This window comes from Pseudophryne corroboree, chromosome 9 (assembly GCF_028390025.1).
Source record: "Pseudophryne corroboree isolate aPseCor3 chromosome 9, aPseCor3.hap2, whole genome shotgun sequence".
Classification (NCBI taxonomy): domain Eukaryota; kingdom Metazoa; phylum Chordata; class Amphibia; order Anura; family Myobatrachidae; genus Pseudophryne; species Pseudophryne corroboree.
In genome coordinates this window covers 327,164,209-327,180,566 of record NC_086452.1, presented here as the reverse complement: position 1 = coordinate 327,180,566, position 16,358 = coordinate 327,164,209, and the positions used below count along the sequence as shown (strand labels likewise).

The 16,358-nt window shown below is 50.9% G+C and overlaps 1 protein-coding gene across 3 annotated transcripts in view; it reads left to right on the top strand.

Moving 5' to 3' along the window:
• The window catches only part of LOC134958135 (arf-GAP with dual PH domain-containing protein 1-like), a 120,107-nt gene that overhangs the window by 61,504 nt on the left and 42,245 nt on the right, over positions 1-16,358 (top strand). The gene's annotated exons all lie outside the window — the stretch shown is intronic.

Here is a 16,358-nt window from a genome sequence, read left to right as displayed (position 1 = left end):
AGAAGTCCCACCTGGAGCCAACTCAGCGGCTCCTGTTCCTAGGGATATTACGGGATACTGTGGTCCAGAAGGTGTTCCTCCCGGGGGACAAAGCGAGAACACTTCAGGAGATGGTCCGCATGTTGCTCCGACCTGCTTGAGTATCCATCCATCTCTGCATAAGATTGTTGGGGAAGATGGTCGCCTCATATGAGGTGATCCAATATGGGAGGTTCCATGCCAGAACATTTCAATTGGATCTCCTGAGCAAGTAGTTCGGATCACATCTACAGATGCACTGGATGATATGGCTGTCACCTCAGGCCAGGATTTTCCTCATGTGGTGGCAGCAGTCCCCCAATCTCCTGGAAGGCCGGAGTTTTGGGATTTAGGATTGGATCATCCTCACAACCGATGCGAGTCTGAGAGGATGGGGAGCTGTCACCCAAGGGGCGCAGTTCCAGGGCAGGTGGTCAGCCCACGAAGCCCTCCTTCCGATCAACATTCTGGAACTTCGGGCGATCTTGTTAGGATCTCCTGCTCTGTGCTGCCACGTCGCCATGGCAACCGGGAGGCAAATGTTATCGAAGTAACCTGAGCGCAGCTGATACTCCGGTCCGGGTTTTTACTGTGTAGTGGTTACAGGCTCTGTGCACGGCAGGGAATCCGGCGCTGGTTTTGTGCTCACAGTCTGTGAGGTCTGAGTGGGGCGTGGACAGCACCTGCTATATAAACCATCCTCTCAGGCTAGGCAAATGCTGCTGAATCTTTGTTTGTTAGTCAGTTCCAGAGAGTTAGCTAGTACTGTGTGACTTTGTATTTACTTGTTGCTTACTGCGAATAGGCCTTGGGATTCGGTACTTCATTCTGCCAATCCGGACCTAGCAGTAAGACTGGAGTCAGTTGTTTGACCTGCTGGGGTTCTTTTGCTATTCTGTGAACCCAGCAGGTTTGTGGCTGTACTCTCAGACCTGCTTGCTTAATCCTCCCTCACTGTGCAGGGCGTCCAGGTGTCAGTTTAGTGGCAGTAAGCTGAACCTGTGCCCTGCAAGTGGGGGTTAGGATTGTGGATACTCTCCTTGTGTCTATATTTCTATCTCTGACCAAGGAGTTTATTCCCACACCCGTTGGTAACCCTTTGGGGTTTTCTCTGTTGCTCTTAGCAACATCATTTCAGGTGCTCCACATGTTAAATCACTACACATCACTTCATTGTCCGCTCTATTCCATCTGAGCATTCCTGACACTAGGGAGAAACCCAATTCCTGAGCCTTTGGGCTTCTCCGTTCACTTTGTGTTTATTAGTTATTCCATCACCTCCTGTGTATGTTATGTTATACTGTCTGTGAGTTCGTTTGCTTCGCTTCCCTCTCTGTTCATACACCGGTATACTCCTGTTAGCACTGGTGTGCGTAACATATTCAGCAGCCTTACTCCTGTTAAAATTTTGTGGGAATATGGAGCATACCCCTCAAAATACTTTGCAACAGGTGGTCGATCAGGTGCAGGTCCTGACTCGACAATTTAATGAGATGTCCATTAAAATGAACACCCCGCAGGACGCTAGCGGAGCTCCCGCAGCAGCAGCGGCAAGTTCAGGGGTTAAGGAGCCGAAAGTAAATCTCCCGGATTGTTTTTCTGGAGATCGCTCGCAGTTCTTTTGTTTCAAGGAGAGCTGTAAGCTATATTTCAGGCTTAGGCCCCAGTCTTCTGGTTCGGAGATTCAGCGGGTGGGCATGGTGATTTCCTTGCTACAAGGAGACCCACAGGTCTGGGCATATGGGTTACAGCCTGACTGTCCGTCGCTTAAAAGTGTTGATGCTTTTTTTACGGCACTGGGCATTTTGCATGATGACCCTGACAAGATGGCTTCAGCCGAGGCTCAGATTACGGTTCTTAAGCAAGGGCGACGGCCAGCTGAGGTTTATAGTACGGAGTTTCGGAGGTTGGCTCATGATACCCAGTGGAATGACCCAGCCCTGAGAAACCAGTACCGAAGGGGCCTTTCTGACCAGATAAAGGACCAAGGAGAGCGTAGGCTTGAAAGGGAGACCGCAGTTTCCTTTTTTCCCAAGGGTACCTCAGACTCTGAGGAATATTCCGAGGAGCCTATGCAGATTGGGGTTACCCGCCTCTCCTCGCGTGAGATAACGCGGAGGAGACAGCAGGGTTTGTGTTTGTACTGTGGGAATAAAGGTCATGTTGTAGTATCATGCCCAGAAAAACCGGAAAACTTCAGGGCCTGAGGGTGATGGGAAATATCCTGTCAGGCCAGAAGTCAGAATTTCCTAAAAAGACTTTTCTCATTCCGGTGACTTTGGAGATCCTCGGTCAAACTGTCAAGACTGAGGCCTTTGTTGACAGTGGGGCCGATGGGGTTTTCATGGACCGTCAATTCGCCCTGGAACACTCAGTACCTTTGGCATCAGAGATTGAGATCTGTGGGTTAAACGGGGAACCATTGTCCCAGGGTAAAATTACCTCCTGCACCAGCCAAATTGCTTTGTTTATTGGAGCCACACACTCTGAAAAATTGTCTTTTTATGTGACTGTCTGTTCTTTTGCCCCATTGGTTTTGGGGTTACCCTGGTTAAGGGCCCATAACCCTCAATTTGACTGGGTCTCTGGGGAGATTCTTAGTTGGGGTAGTGATTGTTTCAGGAGTTGCTTGAGCCTTCCAGTCAGGCTCTCGCAGCTAAATTTGCCGGGATTGCCAGGATGTTATGCAGATTTTGCGGATGTGTTCTCCAAAAAAGTTGCGGAGGTACTACCTCCCCATCGCCCCTATGACTGTGCCATTGATTTGTTGCCGGATGCTAAGCTTCCCAAGAGCAGGTTGTACTCCCTGTCACGTCCTGAGACTCAGGCTATGGCAGAGTACATTCAGGAGAACTTGGCTAAGGGATTTATCAGACCCTCACAGTCCCCAGTTGGGTCGGGGTTCTTTTTCGTGGGTAAAAAGGACGGTTCGTTGCGACCCTGCATCGACTTCAGGGAATTGAACCGTATCACGATTAAAAACTCGTACCCACTGCCTCTCATTTCGGTTTTGTTTGACCAGCTTCGTACTGCCACCATTTTTTCTAAGATTGACCTACGCGGTGCTTACAATCTAATCCGAATAAGAGAGGGGGATGAATGGAAGACTGCCTTTAATACCCACTCAGGGCATTATGAATATTTGGTGATGCCTTTAGGGCTCTCTAATGCGCCGGCAGTCTTCCAGGAATTCATGAACGATGTGCTCAGGGAATATTTGGATAGATTCTTAGTTGTTTATCTAGATGACATCCTAATCTTCTCTCATTCCCTGGAGGAACATCGGAAGCATGTACGCTTAGTCCTCCAGAAACTCAGAGACCTCCAGCTTGGGGCGAAGCTGGAGAAGTGCGAGTTTGAAGTCCAGCAAATCGCATTTCTAGGGTATATTATCTCCTCAGAAGGTTTCCAAATGGAGGGTTCTAAGGTACAGGCAGTCCTGGATTGGGTGCAGCCCACTAGTTTGAAGGCGCTTCAGCGTTTTCTGGGCTTTGCAAATTTTTATAGACGGTTTATCGCTGGATTTTCGTCTATAGTGGCCCCCTTGGTGGCACTCACTAAGAAAGGGGCAGATGTTGCTCACTGGTCTTGTGAGGCCAAAGCGGCCTTTGCCCGTCTCAAAAGGGCATTTGTCTCGGCCAAGGTGCTGCGACACCCAGATCCAGAGCGTCCTTTTGTGGTAGAAGTGGATGCCTCTGAGATAGGTATTGGGGCAGTGCTCTCTCAGATGGGGGTGTCTGATAATCGCCTTCATCCCTGTGCTTACTTTTCCCGTAAATTTTCGTCTGCCGAGATGAATTATGATGTGGGTAACCGGGAATTGTTGGCTATAAAGGATGCACTCGGGGAGTGGAGACACTGGCTTGAGGGGGCTAAGTTTGTGGTCTCAATTCTCACCGACCATAAGAATCTGGCATATTTAGAGTCAGCGAAGCGGCTCAATGCCAGGCAGGCACGATGGGCTTTGTTTTTTGCTCGCTTTAATTTTTTGATAACATATCGCCCTGGGTCAAAAAACATCAAGGCTGATGCGCTCTCGCGGAGTTTTGCTCCAGTTCAAGAGACCACCGAGGAGCCATTGCCCATTGTGTCCCCATCATGTATTAAAGTGGGCATTACCCAGGACCTCTTGTCATTAGTCCTTAGAGCACAGGAGCAGGCTCCTCCAGACCTTCCGGTAGGTCTCTTGTTTGTGCCTCCTAGGTTAAGACAGCGAGTGTTCCTGAAATTCCATGCCAAGAGGTCGGCAGGGCATCCGGGTATTGCCAGAACTCGGGAGTTGCTGTCTAGGGCGGTGTGGTGGCCCTCGGTGGCTAGGGATGTGGATCAGTGGGTTCGGGCATGTGACGTTTGTGCCCGAAATAAAACTCCTAGAGGGGTTCCTGTCGGCCCATTACATCCACTCTCTATTCCGTCTAAGCCATGGACCCACATTTCCATGGATTTTGTGGTGGACTTGCCCAAATCCTCGGGGATGACAGCCATTTGGGTTGTCGTTGACAGGTTTTCGAAGATGGCGCATTTCGTTCCACTGGTTGGGTTGCCATCGGCCAGACGCCTGTCTGAGTTATTTATGCAGCATGTTGTGCGCCTCCACGGGTTGCCACTTGATGTGGTCTCTGACCGTGGATCCCAGTTTGTGGCCAAATTCTGGAGGGCATTTTGTTCTGATCTCCAGATTTCTGTGAGCTTGTCGTCAGGCTACCATCCAGTCTAATGGGCAGACTGAGAGGGTGAACCAGTCCTTGGAGCAGTTCCTCAGGTGTTATGTCTCCAAGTGTCATACTGACTGGGTTGCTCATCTGTCCATGGCGGAGTTTGCCTATAACAACGCGGCTCACTCTGCTACAGGGATCTCTCCCTTCCTTTGTGTGTATGGGCATCATCCTAAGGCCAATTCTTTTGACCCCCTGGATTCCACGTCTGGTGGTTCCTCTGTTGTTTCGGTCCTTAGGGGTATTTGGAGGAAAGTGAAGAAAGCCCTTGTGTCTGTGTCATTAGTGATCAAAAGGGTTTTTGATAAGCGGAGAAGACCCTGCAGCTTCAAATTAGGATACTTCGTCTGGTTGTCCACCAAGAATTTGAAGTTGAGACAGCCATCTCATAAGTTTGGCCCCCGGTTCATCGGCCCTTATAAGATCACCAGGGTTATCAATCCGGTGGCATTTCAGTTAGATCTGCCCCGTTCATTGGGTATCAATAAAACATTTCATTGTTCCCTTTTAAAACTGGCGGTTAATAATCCTTCTTCCAGTGGAAGACCTTCTCCTCTTCTGATACGGGGTCAGAGGGAGTTTGTGGTTGAAAGGGTTCTTGACTCCAAGATGGTTCGGGGTCGGCTGTCATTTTTGGTGCACTGGAAGGGGTATGGCCCGGAGGAGCGGTCGTGGGTGCGCAGTTGTGATCTTCATGCCCCCAGACTGATACGCTCTTTCTTCTCCCAGTTCCCCGATAAACCCGGTGGTAGGGGTTCTTTGACCCCTCGTTAGAGGGGGGGTACTGTTAGGATCTCCTGCTCTGTGCTGCCACGTCGCCATGGCAACCGGGAGGCAAGTGTTAGCGAAGTAACCTGAGCGCAGCTGATACTCCGGTCCGGGTTTTTACTGTGTAGTGGTTACAGGCTCTGTGCACGGCAGGGAATCCGGCGCTGGTTTTGTGCTCACAGTCTGTGAGGTCTGAGTGGGGCGTGGACAGCACCTGCTATATAAACCATCCTCTCAGGCTAGGCAAATGCTGCTGAATCTTTGTTTGTTAGTCAGTTCCAGAGAGTTAGCTAGTACTGTGTGACTTTGTATTTACTTGTTGCTTACTGCGAATAGGCCTTGGGATTCGGTACTTCATTCTGCCAATCCGGACCTAGCAGTAAGACTGGAGTCAGTTGTTTGACCTGCTGGGGTTCTTTTGCTATTCTGTGAACCCAGCAGGTTTGCGGCTGTACTCTCAGACCTGCTTGCTTAATCCTCCCTCACTGTGTAGGTGTCAGTTTAGTGGCAGTAAGCTGAACCTGTGCCCTGCAAGTGGGGGTAGGATTGTGGATACTCTCCTTGTGTCTATATTTCTATCTCTGACCAAGGAGTTTATTCCCACACCCGTTGGTAACCCTTTGGGGTTTTCTCTGTTGCTCTTAGCAACATCATTTCAGGTGCTCCACATGTTAAATCACTACACATCGCTTCATTGTCCGCTCTATTCCATCTGAGCATTCCTGACACTAGGGAGACACCCAATTCCTGAGCCTTTGGGCTTCTCCGTTCACTTTGTGTTTATTAGTTATTCCATCACCTCCTGTGTATGTTATGTTATACTGTCTGTGAGTTCGTTTGCTTCGCTTCCCTCTCTGTTCATATACCGGTATACTCCTGTTAGCACTGGTGTGCGTAACAGATCTACAATGCTCTGCTTCAGGCCTCTCCTCTGCTCAAGGATCACGCGATCCAAGTACAGTCGGACAAAACCACAGCAGTGGCGTACATCAGTCGGCAAGGAGGGACAAAAAGCAGAGCCTGCATTCGAGAGGCGTCAAAGATACTCCTCTGGGTGGAAAGAAATGCAAGTGCAATGTCAGCAATCTTCATTCCGGGAGTGGACAACTGGGAAGCGGACTTCCTGAGTCGTCACGATCTCCACCCGGGGGAGTGGGGGCTCCACCATCAGGTGTTTCAGCAGATCATCGACCGGTGGGGCTGCCCACAAATAGACAAGATGGATTCTCGTCTCAACAAGAAACTTCACTGGTATTGCTCATGAACCAGGGACCCTCACGTGAGGGGAGTAGATGCACTTACGTCGCCTTGGCCTTACCGGCTGGTCTGCTGTTTCCTCCGATTCCGTTGCTCCCAAGGGTGCTCAATCGAATGAGGAATCAAAGAGTTCAGGCAATTCTGATTGCCCCAGATTGGCCTCAGAGGGCGTGGTACGTGGATCTTCTGGACATGTCCATCGAACACCCTTGGTCTCTACCACTAAGAAGAGATCTTCAACAAGGACCGTTCGTCTACCCGGACTTCGTTTGACGGCATGGAGGTTGAGCGGAACATCCTAGCTCACAAGGGCCTTTCCAAAAAGGTTATTGCTACCATGGTTCAGGCCAGGAAACCTGTGACGTCAAAACACTATTATCATATCTGGAGAAGATATGTCTCCTGCTTCGAGGAACGCACGTATCCACCTGCACAGTTCCACTTGAGACATTTCTTACGTTTCCTGCAGGATGGTGTGGATAAGGGCTTATGTCTGGGTTCCGTTAAGGTCCAGATTTCAGCTCTCTCCATTTTTTTTGTCCAAAAGAAATTGGCACTGTTGCCAGAAGTTCAGACCTTCTTGCAAGGGGTACTCCACATCCAACCTCGTTTTGTGCCGCCTACGGCACCCTGGGATTTGAATGTGGTGTTGGAATTTCTACAGTCATCCTGGTTTGAACCTCTGATGACGGTAGAAGAGAAGTACCTCACGTGGAAGACGGTGATGTTACTGGCCCTGGCTTCTGCTAGACGTGTCTCAGAATTGGGGGCCTTATCGTGTAAAAGTCCCTACTTGGTTTTTAACGAGGACTGAGCGGAGCTCAGGATTAGGCAGCAGTTTCTGCCGAAGGTTGTCTCTGTGTTCCACTTGAATCAACCTATTGTGGTTCCATCAAGTTCTGCCACTTCTGCTCCTCCGGAGGCAGTGGCTGCTGTGCGAGCCTTGAAGATCTATGTCAAGCGAATGGCTCGGATCAGAAAGACGGATTCCTTGTTCGTGCTCTATGATACTCAGAAAAAGGGTTGTCCTGCTTCGATGCAGTCCGTTGTTCGTTTGCTTAGACTTACTATCCAACAGGCCTATGTGTCGGCAGCCTTACCTGTTCCTCAGTCTCTGAAGGCCCACCCAGGAAGATCGTGGGCTCTTCCTGGGTGGCTGTCCGTGGAGTCTCCACCTTGCAACTATGCCTAGCTGCTATCTGGTTGGGGAAGAGCACTTTTTTTTTTTTTTTTTTAAATTGTTTATTTTAATTTTTAGGTTATGAATATCATCACAGCTCCCCACCACACGTGGGGTGAGCTGTTCTCATGTAACAAATACAACCAAAAACAGAGATATAACCTTAGAACAAAGATCATGCGGTTCCCAGCTTGCGACAGGAAAGAAAGGAGGTAAATAAGAAGAATAAGATAACATATGAGTCATTAATCATACATTTGTTAAAACGAGAAACAGTTATGGATTATACCTCTGGGTGAGAGAAATAGAAAAAAAAAACACGCACAAAGAAAAAAAAGAGAAAAAAGAGACCCTACTGTCGGGTGGGAACCGGAGATTACATACTTAACTATGGCATTAGAAAGACGAAGTCTAAGGAGAGAAAGAGAGAGCATGAGGAGAGAGAAGGGGGAACGGGACAAGACGGGACGGGAATAGGATAGGGGGGGGGGAAGACCCAGGTTTGGGGGCGCCGCTAGTGCGCCTCCTCGATCCGCTGACCTCGTATAGGGCGTTAGTATATAGAGGGAAAGTGCTACCTGAGGGACACGAAGAGGTCACATTTAAGGGCAAGCTTGTAACTACTCGTTAGGATAGGAGATCACCGAACTCAGAGCAGGAGAGCCATCGAGCTCCCGGGGGATCGTAATCCACTTGCGGGAGCCTGTGAGTCGAACCATAGTTCCCAACTCAGGAGAAACTGGAAAGATCTATTATGGAGGTATGCAGTGATTTTTTCCATGCTTGCGAGATACCATACTTTGTTGATGACTTGCTTAATAGGGGGGGGCTCCCTCTGTTTCCATTGAAGGGCAATTGAGCATCTAGCTGCGTTTAGGATCTGTGTCAGTATTTTACCGGAGTTTGGGGGAGCGTTAGTAATGGGGAGGCCTAGCAGGAAGGACCAAGGGGTTTTTTGTACTTGAGTCTGGAGTACTGCACTTAGCAGGTGTGCGACTGCATCCCAGAATATTGTGATTTTAGGGCACGTCCACCAAATATGGAGGAAAGAGCCATGTTCCCCGCATTCTCTCCAGCACATGGGTGATGAGGATGGAAACATTTTATGAAGTCTTGAGGGGACAAGATACCACCTGTATAAGATTTTATATGCGTTTTCCTTTACCAGGGTTGAGATAGAGGACTTCGCGACCGCAGTGAAGATGTCCGACCAATCATAGTCATCCGGCACCGGTCCTAGATCCCGTTCCCACTGGAGTACGAAGGCCGGGGGCGTCTTCTGATCCCGAGTCTGGAGAAGGGAATACAGCAGAGAGATGATTCCTCGCTCGAGTGGTTTGTGATAACAGTAGGACTCCAGCGTGGTGAGAGGTTGGAACGGGGACGAGTTTGATAAAGAAGTGACAAAATGTCTCAGCTGGAAATAGGTGAAAGGGTTCGCCTCCGGGAAGTCGAATTTCGTCATGATGTCCGATAGAGGAGCGCAGGTTCCATCGGAGAGCATGTCCAGAGCAAAGCGGATGTTCCGTTCCACCCATGGACCCGATCGGGTCAGTGACTGACCCGGTGCGAAGGAAGGGTTGTCCCATAAGGGGGTAAGCGCCGAGGGAGATGACAGTAAGTGAAAGCGACGCGTGCAATAGTCCCAGATCTGACAGGTGAAGTCTAGCACCGGGTGCAGTTGTAGGTGGGGAGATCTAGTTCTAAGAGGGGATAGGAGTAGGGATGACAAAGATGGGATGTGGCTAAGTGCCGTCTCCAGCTGAAGCCAGCGTAAAGTCTGTGTAGGGGCGAACCAGGTTACCGCCTGGCTGAGATGGGAGGCCAAATAATATAGACGGATGTCTGGGAAACCTCTACCTCCTTCCTGCACTGGTTTGCTCAGAGTTGAGAAGCCTATTCTAGGCACCTTGTTTCTCCACACAAATCGGAGCAACCATGAGTGGACTTGTGCTAACACAGATTCCGGAACCTTCACTGGTAGTATCTGAAACAAATAAAGTAAGCGGGGGACAATGTTCATTTTCAGAGCTACAATGCGACCCAGCCATGAGATAATTAGTGATTGCCATTTATGGAGGTCGGCTTTAAGGTTTTTGAGCAGTGGCGAAAAGTTTTCCTTATATAAGTCTCCGTAGCGGCGTGTAATAAAGATCCCCAGATACCGAATTTTAGAAGCGCACCAGGTGAATTTAAAGTTGCTTTGCATGTGGGATAATCGGGGAGGGGGGATGTGGAAAGGGAGGGCCTCCGTTTTGGACCAGTTAACTTTGTACCCCGAGACATGGCCATATTCAAGGAGGAGGTCAAAAAGGTTCGGCAAAGAAGTGTGTGGTGAGGAAAGCGATAGGAGGACATCGTCTGCAAACAAAGAGATTTTGTAAGTAGAGCCCCCCACCGTCAGCCCCCCGATGTCGGGCGAGGCTCGAATGCGGGCTGCTAATGGCTCTATAACTAAGGCAAAGATCAGAGGCGAGAGTGGGCAGCCCTGTCTGGTGCCGTTGGAGATAACTAGGGGGTCCGACTGCACTCCATTCACAGATACTCTGGCGGAAGGGCTAGAGTACAAGGCCTGGATTCCTGTGAGAAATTCCCCATGAAAGCCGAAATGGGCAAGAGTTTCGAATAGAAAGGGCCAACCTATCCTGTCAAACGCCTTCTCCGCGTCCAGAGAAAGCAAAAGAGCAGGAGTGTGCGTAAGGTTGATGTAGTGAGCAAGACTAACAACACGTCTTGTGTTGTCTCGGGCTTGGCGGCCGGGGATAAATCCCACCTGATCATTATGGACAAGGTGTGGTAATACACTATTCAATCGGAGGGCTAAAATTTTTGCGTAGATCTTGATATCCGAGTTAAGTAGCGAGATAGGTCTATAGTTAGCGCAATTAGAAGCGTCTTTACCGTCCTTGGAAATAACTATAATTTTAGCCTCCAGAGCCGATTTGGAGAAAGAAGCTCCCTGTAAAACAGCGTTGAAGAGGGATGAGAGGTGGGGTGCAAGTTGGGGAAGAAAAGTCTTGTAATAGGCGGCCGTAAAGCCGTCTGGGCCCGGCGCCTTGGTAAGTTTTAGGGCTTTAACCACGGTGGCTATTTCTTCGTCGGAGATCTTTGAGTTTAATCCTGCAGCGTCCAATGGGCTCAAACAAGGCAGTCGGCATTGGGATAGGAAGGCACGGATGGCCTCATGAAAGTCCGGGTTCGATTGAGTGGGCCCATGGGCATTGTACAGCTTTTCGTAGAAGCGAGAGAAAGCTTCAGTAATACATTTAGGATCAGCTGTTTTCTTGCCAGAGGAGGACTGGATAGATAGGACATTGTTCCTAGCAAGTTTAGCCCGAAGTCTAGAAGCTGGTAGTCGGTCAGCTTTATCCCCTTTTTCGTAAAAGGACTGATTAAGCCATTTCAGGCTAGTCTCTACCTTCGCCGTCAGGAGCATGTTTAGTTCTCCCCTGGCCGCGGACAGGGACGAGAGATCTGCTTCGGACCCTGTTTTTTTGTGTTTTTGTGAGAGGGACGTCACTAAGTCCGAGAGCTCCCGTATGCGTTTGGATCTGGTCCTCTTGTTATAAGATGAGGCACTAATCAGGCGTCCGCGTATTACTGCTTTGTGGGCGTCCCATAATAACATAGGGGAAATAGATGGGGATGTATTCGTTTTAAAGTAGTGTAAGATTTCGGCAGCTATGTGAGCTTTTGTTTGAGGGTTCAGAAGGAGTCTGTCATTCAGCCTCCAAACGGGGTGTCGAACGGGAGGGTGCGGGCCAGGGACGTCCGCAGAAACCGGGCCGTGGTCTGACCATGTGCTAGGGTGGATGGAGGCGTCAAGGATACATTGGGCTGGCTCCGCACTTAGGAATATCATGTCCAGTCTTGTGTAAACATCGAAAATGGGGGAATAATATGTGTAATCCCTAGCATTTGACTCCTTCACTCTCCAGGTGTCGAAGAGGAGGTGCTGTGACAGCAGGTGGTTTAGAGCGGCTGCGTTGCGCGAGTGAGAGGAGCGCATGGATCTGGGCAGAGGTTTTGATCTGTCCAGGTCGCTATCCAGAGTTATATTAAAGTCCCCCCCCAACACCACGCTGCCGTTTCTGTGCAAGGCTAAGAGGCTATTTAGGGAGCGGAAGAAAGGGGCCTGAAGCTGGTTTGGAGCATATACGTTCAAGAACGTATAGGGGGATCCGTTTAGCAACCCTACTAATAGCAAGTATCTGCCTTCAGGGTCCCTCAGTATTTCAGAGGGGGTAAAATCTAGGTGGCTGGCAAAGAGTATAGAGACCCCCTTCTTCTTGCGCATGGGGTCGCAAGCATGGAAAGATTGTGGGAAAGATTTTGATCTAAGTTCGGGATGCGACTTACCCGAGAAGTGGGTCTCCTGTAGGAATACGATGTCACCCCTAAGTTGTTTAAGGGACTGGAATAAAAAAGAGCGTTTACGTGGGCTGTTTAATCCCTTCGTGTTTAGGGTAATTATTCTAAGAACCATGATGTTGAGGTGGAGCACAATTCCTGTGGAAGCGCATCAGCGGGACCCCTGGGGAGAGAGGGGAAAGGAAAGGGGAGGAAATCAGAGAAAGAGGGGGAGAGAGAGTAAGAGAACAGAAGGAGCACAGGCAAAGATTAGTACCAGTATCTTGATAACAGAGAAATTCCATTCTCACTAGTCGGACCCAAGGAAGAAGGAGACCCGCAGGTCTAGTTCGTCCGACGTCGACCTCGGAGGTCGAGTGGGGGGTGGATGAACCCGGCCGATCGGAGCGGAGACCGGGTCCCGTGTGTGAACAAACTCAATTTAAATGTATGTATTGCGGCTTATAGGCCAAAGGAGCTAACAGGGAAGGGAGGAGAGAGGGGGAGGGGGGAGTGGAAGGGGGTGAGCCGCATATTGCGGTTGGTAGGTAGAAGGATCCAACAGGGGGGGGGGAGAAAAGCAAGTTCGAGGAAACTGAAGGTACACATGGTATGTCTATTACGAAGCAACAGTAGTAGCATTGGGATCGGTTTAGATTAGGAAAAGAAGGTTCGGCCCAGTCGGGTCACCCGGGACAGGAGCCCGCGCGGCCAGGCGCGCGGGTCCCTGTCCCAAGGGCCCGGGAAGGCCCACCCAAAACACATTCACCAAGGCAACAAGCGGTCAACAGCAATTGTCTAGAGGGCTCCGCGCCATCGAATGGGGGGTGAGTGGAGGGGGTGGGGGGGGAAGGGAGGAAAGGGAGCACAAAGGAACCAAGGGTAAACACGGCATGGCAATCACAAGGCAACAATAGCAACACTAAGAGTAGTATAAAGTAATAAGAGAGAGGCCGCGGCCCAGTCGGGCCGCCGAGGACAGAAGCCCCCGCGGCCAGCCGCGGGGAGCCCCTGCCCTAGGGGCCCGAGAAGGCCCGCCCGCCAGACATGCAGCAGGGCAATAAACAGTAAATAATTGTTATATAGAGGGTTTTGCACCCCATGCGAGTCTCAGCAAAGCACAACGAGATCCCCCGTGGTACGCTGAGAGCCCGTTCGGGTATCACGGTCCTGTAAGGCCTTTAACATATGTCGGCTCATGTATCCAAAGAGGCACGTGTTGCCGGTCCAACTGTGTTCCATTCTGGGGATGGGGCCGTGAGGGGAGGGGAGGTGTTGACTGGTAGAGGTCGTTGAGATGCGGCCGGGGGGCCGGAGATGTTCAGTTGACGGAGCAGTTGTAGGGCTTCGTCAGGAGATCTGGCGGAGAGGAATTTACCATCCGCCCTGACCTGGAGGGCAAAGGGAAAGCCCCATCTATATCTGATGTTGTTGTCTCTCAGGGCTTTGGTTATGTCCTTTAGTTCCCGCCTCCTATTCAGCGTAACCGGTGACAGGTCCTGGAAGATTGAAAGATCTGAGCCTTCGAAAGAGGTAACCGGAGACCTCCGGGCTTTGGCGAAAACTTGATCTTTGACCGCAAAGTAGTGAAACCGTAGGATCACATCTCTCGGTGTTTTAGCATCCTGGGATCTAGGACGCAGGGCTCTGTGAGCTCTATCTAGGAGTAACATGTCGTCTGGAACAGAGGGGGCGAGAGTGCGGAAGAGGCGGAACAGGTAATCCATGAGGTGGGTTTGCTCCACCGTTTCGGGAACGTTACGGATTCGAAGATTGTTCCGACGGCCTCTGTTGTCTAAATCTTCTTGTTTATCTGCCAACAGCATAACATCGGTACGCATTTGGGTCATCTCCTGTTCCGATTCTTGTTGGAAGGCGATGAGCTCTTCTTGTTTTCTTTCGATGGCGTCAACTCTGGAGCCCAGGTTGTCCACATCGTTTTTCAGGCCCGATATAGCCTCCTGTACCTCCGCGCGGATTGATTTTTTAATGTTGCGCATTTCGGACAGGAGAAGGGCGACGTCTGCTTTTGTGGCGGGTGTAGAGGAAGAGTCATCATCCGAGTCCCGGTCAGAGGAGGGTGGAGGTGAGGCAGTTTTCCGGGTGGAGGATGGGGTAGAATTCTTGAAGTAGCCCACCAAGTTATGGGCGTTCGTCTTTTTCCCCCCTTTAGGCATCGTGGTGGTGAGGGGTGAGAAAAATTGGTAGTCAACACCTGGGCAGGTATGGGGGAGCTCCTAGGGCATTAGGATCGCACACGGGACCTGGAGCGCTGCATGACAAGATCACATGGTAAGCGGTTCACAGGAGGATGGCCCGCAGAGCCCGATCGAGTGCGCTGAGGTGGAAAGGTACACCCTTGAACTCCCAGTTAGTTTAGGATCTCCCAGGGTCACTGTTGGGGTCGTCCAATGGGCCGCATCCGTTGTCTATGTGGGCGTAGGAGATGGCGCCCTGAGGGTGCCCCTGGTGGTATCAGTGCCCGCAAGCCCACAATTATATGTCGGCTAACAGTGGTGAATGATTAGGAGGGGGAGAGCTCATGCCAGGTAGTGTGTCTCCCTAGGTGCTGTGCGTTGAGGTGCCCCGTCGGCCGTATGTATGAGGCAGTGCAGCCAGATGGGGGAACAGCGCCTATGAGGTGTGCTTGGACCCTATGGACCTGTTCTGTGGGAGCTCAGACCTGACGTAGTACAGCGAATCTGGGGAGGGTAGGTGAAGGGATATGCAGTTGCCCAGACTCCGGACCGCGAGCACTCCCATCCCCCGCTGCAATGCAGGGTTATGCTGTACTTTTATATTCCCTGGCCCAGGAGTGGGATACTAAGCGAGAGCAACCTCGGCTAATATGGCCGCCGTGTCTCCCGCCGACCCGTCTGGCAGGCCGGGGATGTGAGCAGGGCCAGGATAAAGCCCCTACGAGGGCCGGTATTGTGATGACCCGTGGTAGGAGAAAAAATGTTTGTTTTGTGTGTCGGGGCAGCGGGGAGAGATAGCCGCGGTGAGACGCTGGGAAGCACCAGCGTATGACTCACCCGCCGCGTGAGACCGCCGCCGTCAGCCGCTCAGAGCTCCGTCTTCCGACCTCACTTGCAGAGATCCCCAGATAGCTCCGGCTCGGGGGGTAACTCCCTTCACTCGCCTGTAGTCCTCGGGGTATGGTGAGTTTGTCTCCCGGGTTTCGCCGTCCGCAGGTCGCAGGTCTGCGCTCTGTAAGGGGGGGGAATCCGTACTCCAGTCCCCGGCTTCTGATGGAGGGGAAGGCCGCAACCCGCGGGAACCCTTAAAAGGGCTCCCCGGCTCCGCGACCGAAGCCCCTCGCCCTGGGTGACAAAGGGCACAGGTATCCTTGTCTGTGCGCCCGTGGGGTACAGTAAATCACTGGTAACAGCCGGTATATGTGTGGGGCTGCAGGAGCTCACATGAAACGCTTCCTCACAGCACATCAGCCAGGCCACGCCCCCCGGGGAAGAGCACTTTTGTGAAGTTCTACTAGTTTGATACCCTGGCCAAAGAGGATAACCAGTTTGGGCAGGCGGTGCTGCAGAAGTCTCTGCACGTTCCTGCCGTTCTGGAAGCTTTGGGACTACCCCATCGTACTAAGTCTCCCCAATATCCCTTATGGATGCTAGAGAAAATAGGATTATAATTACCTACCGGTAAATCCTTTTCTCGTAGTCCACAAGAGATATTGGGCGCCCGCCTCAGTGCGTTGACTTTTCTGCATTTTCTCTTTTATGTGGTTACCTGTTCAGCTGTTGCTGTTATTGTTACCAGCCGCTGCTGGTTATTGTATGTTAGTGGTGTGCTGGTATATAAATCTCACCACTCATTGTTATTATGTTCCTTCTCTCATATATGTCCTTTCTCCTTCGGGCACTGTTTTACCTATAACTGCCTGTGGGAGGGGGCATAGAGGGGAGGAGCCAGCACACCCAGTGAAGAAATGTAAAGTGCTCCGGTTCCTTTGGACCCTGTCTATACCCCATCGTACTAAGTCTCCCCAACATCCCTTATGGACTACGAGAAAAGGATTTACCGGTAGGTAATTAAAATCCTATTTTCAGATC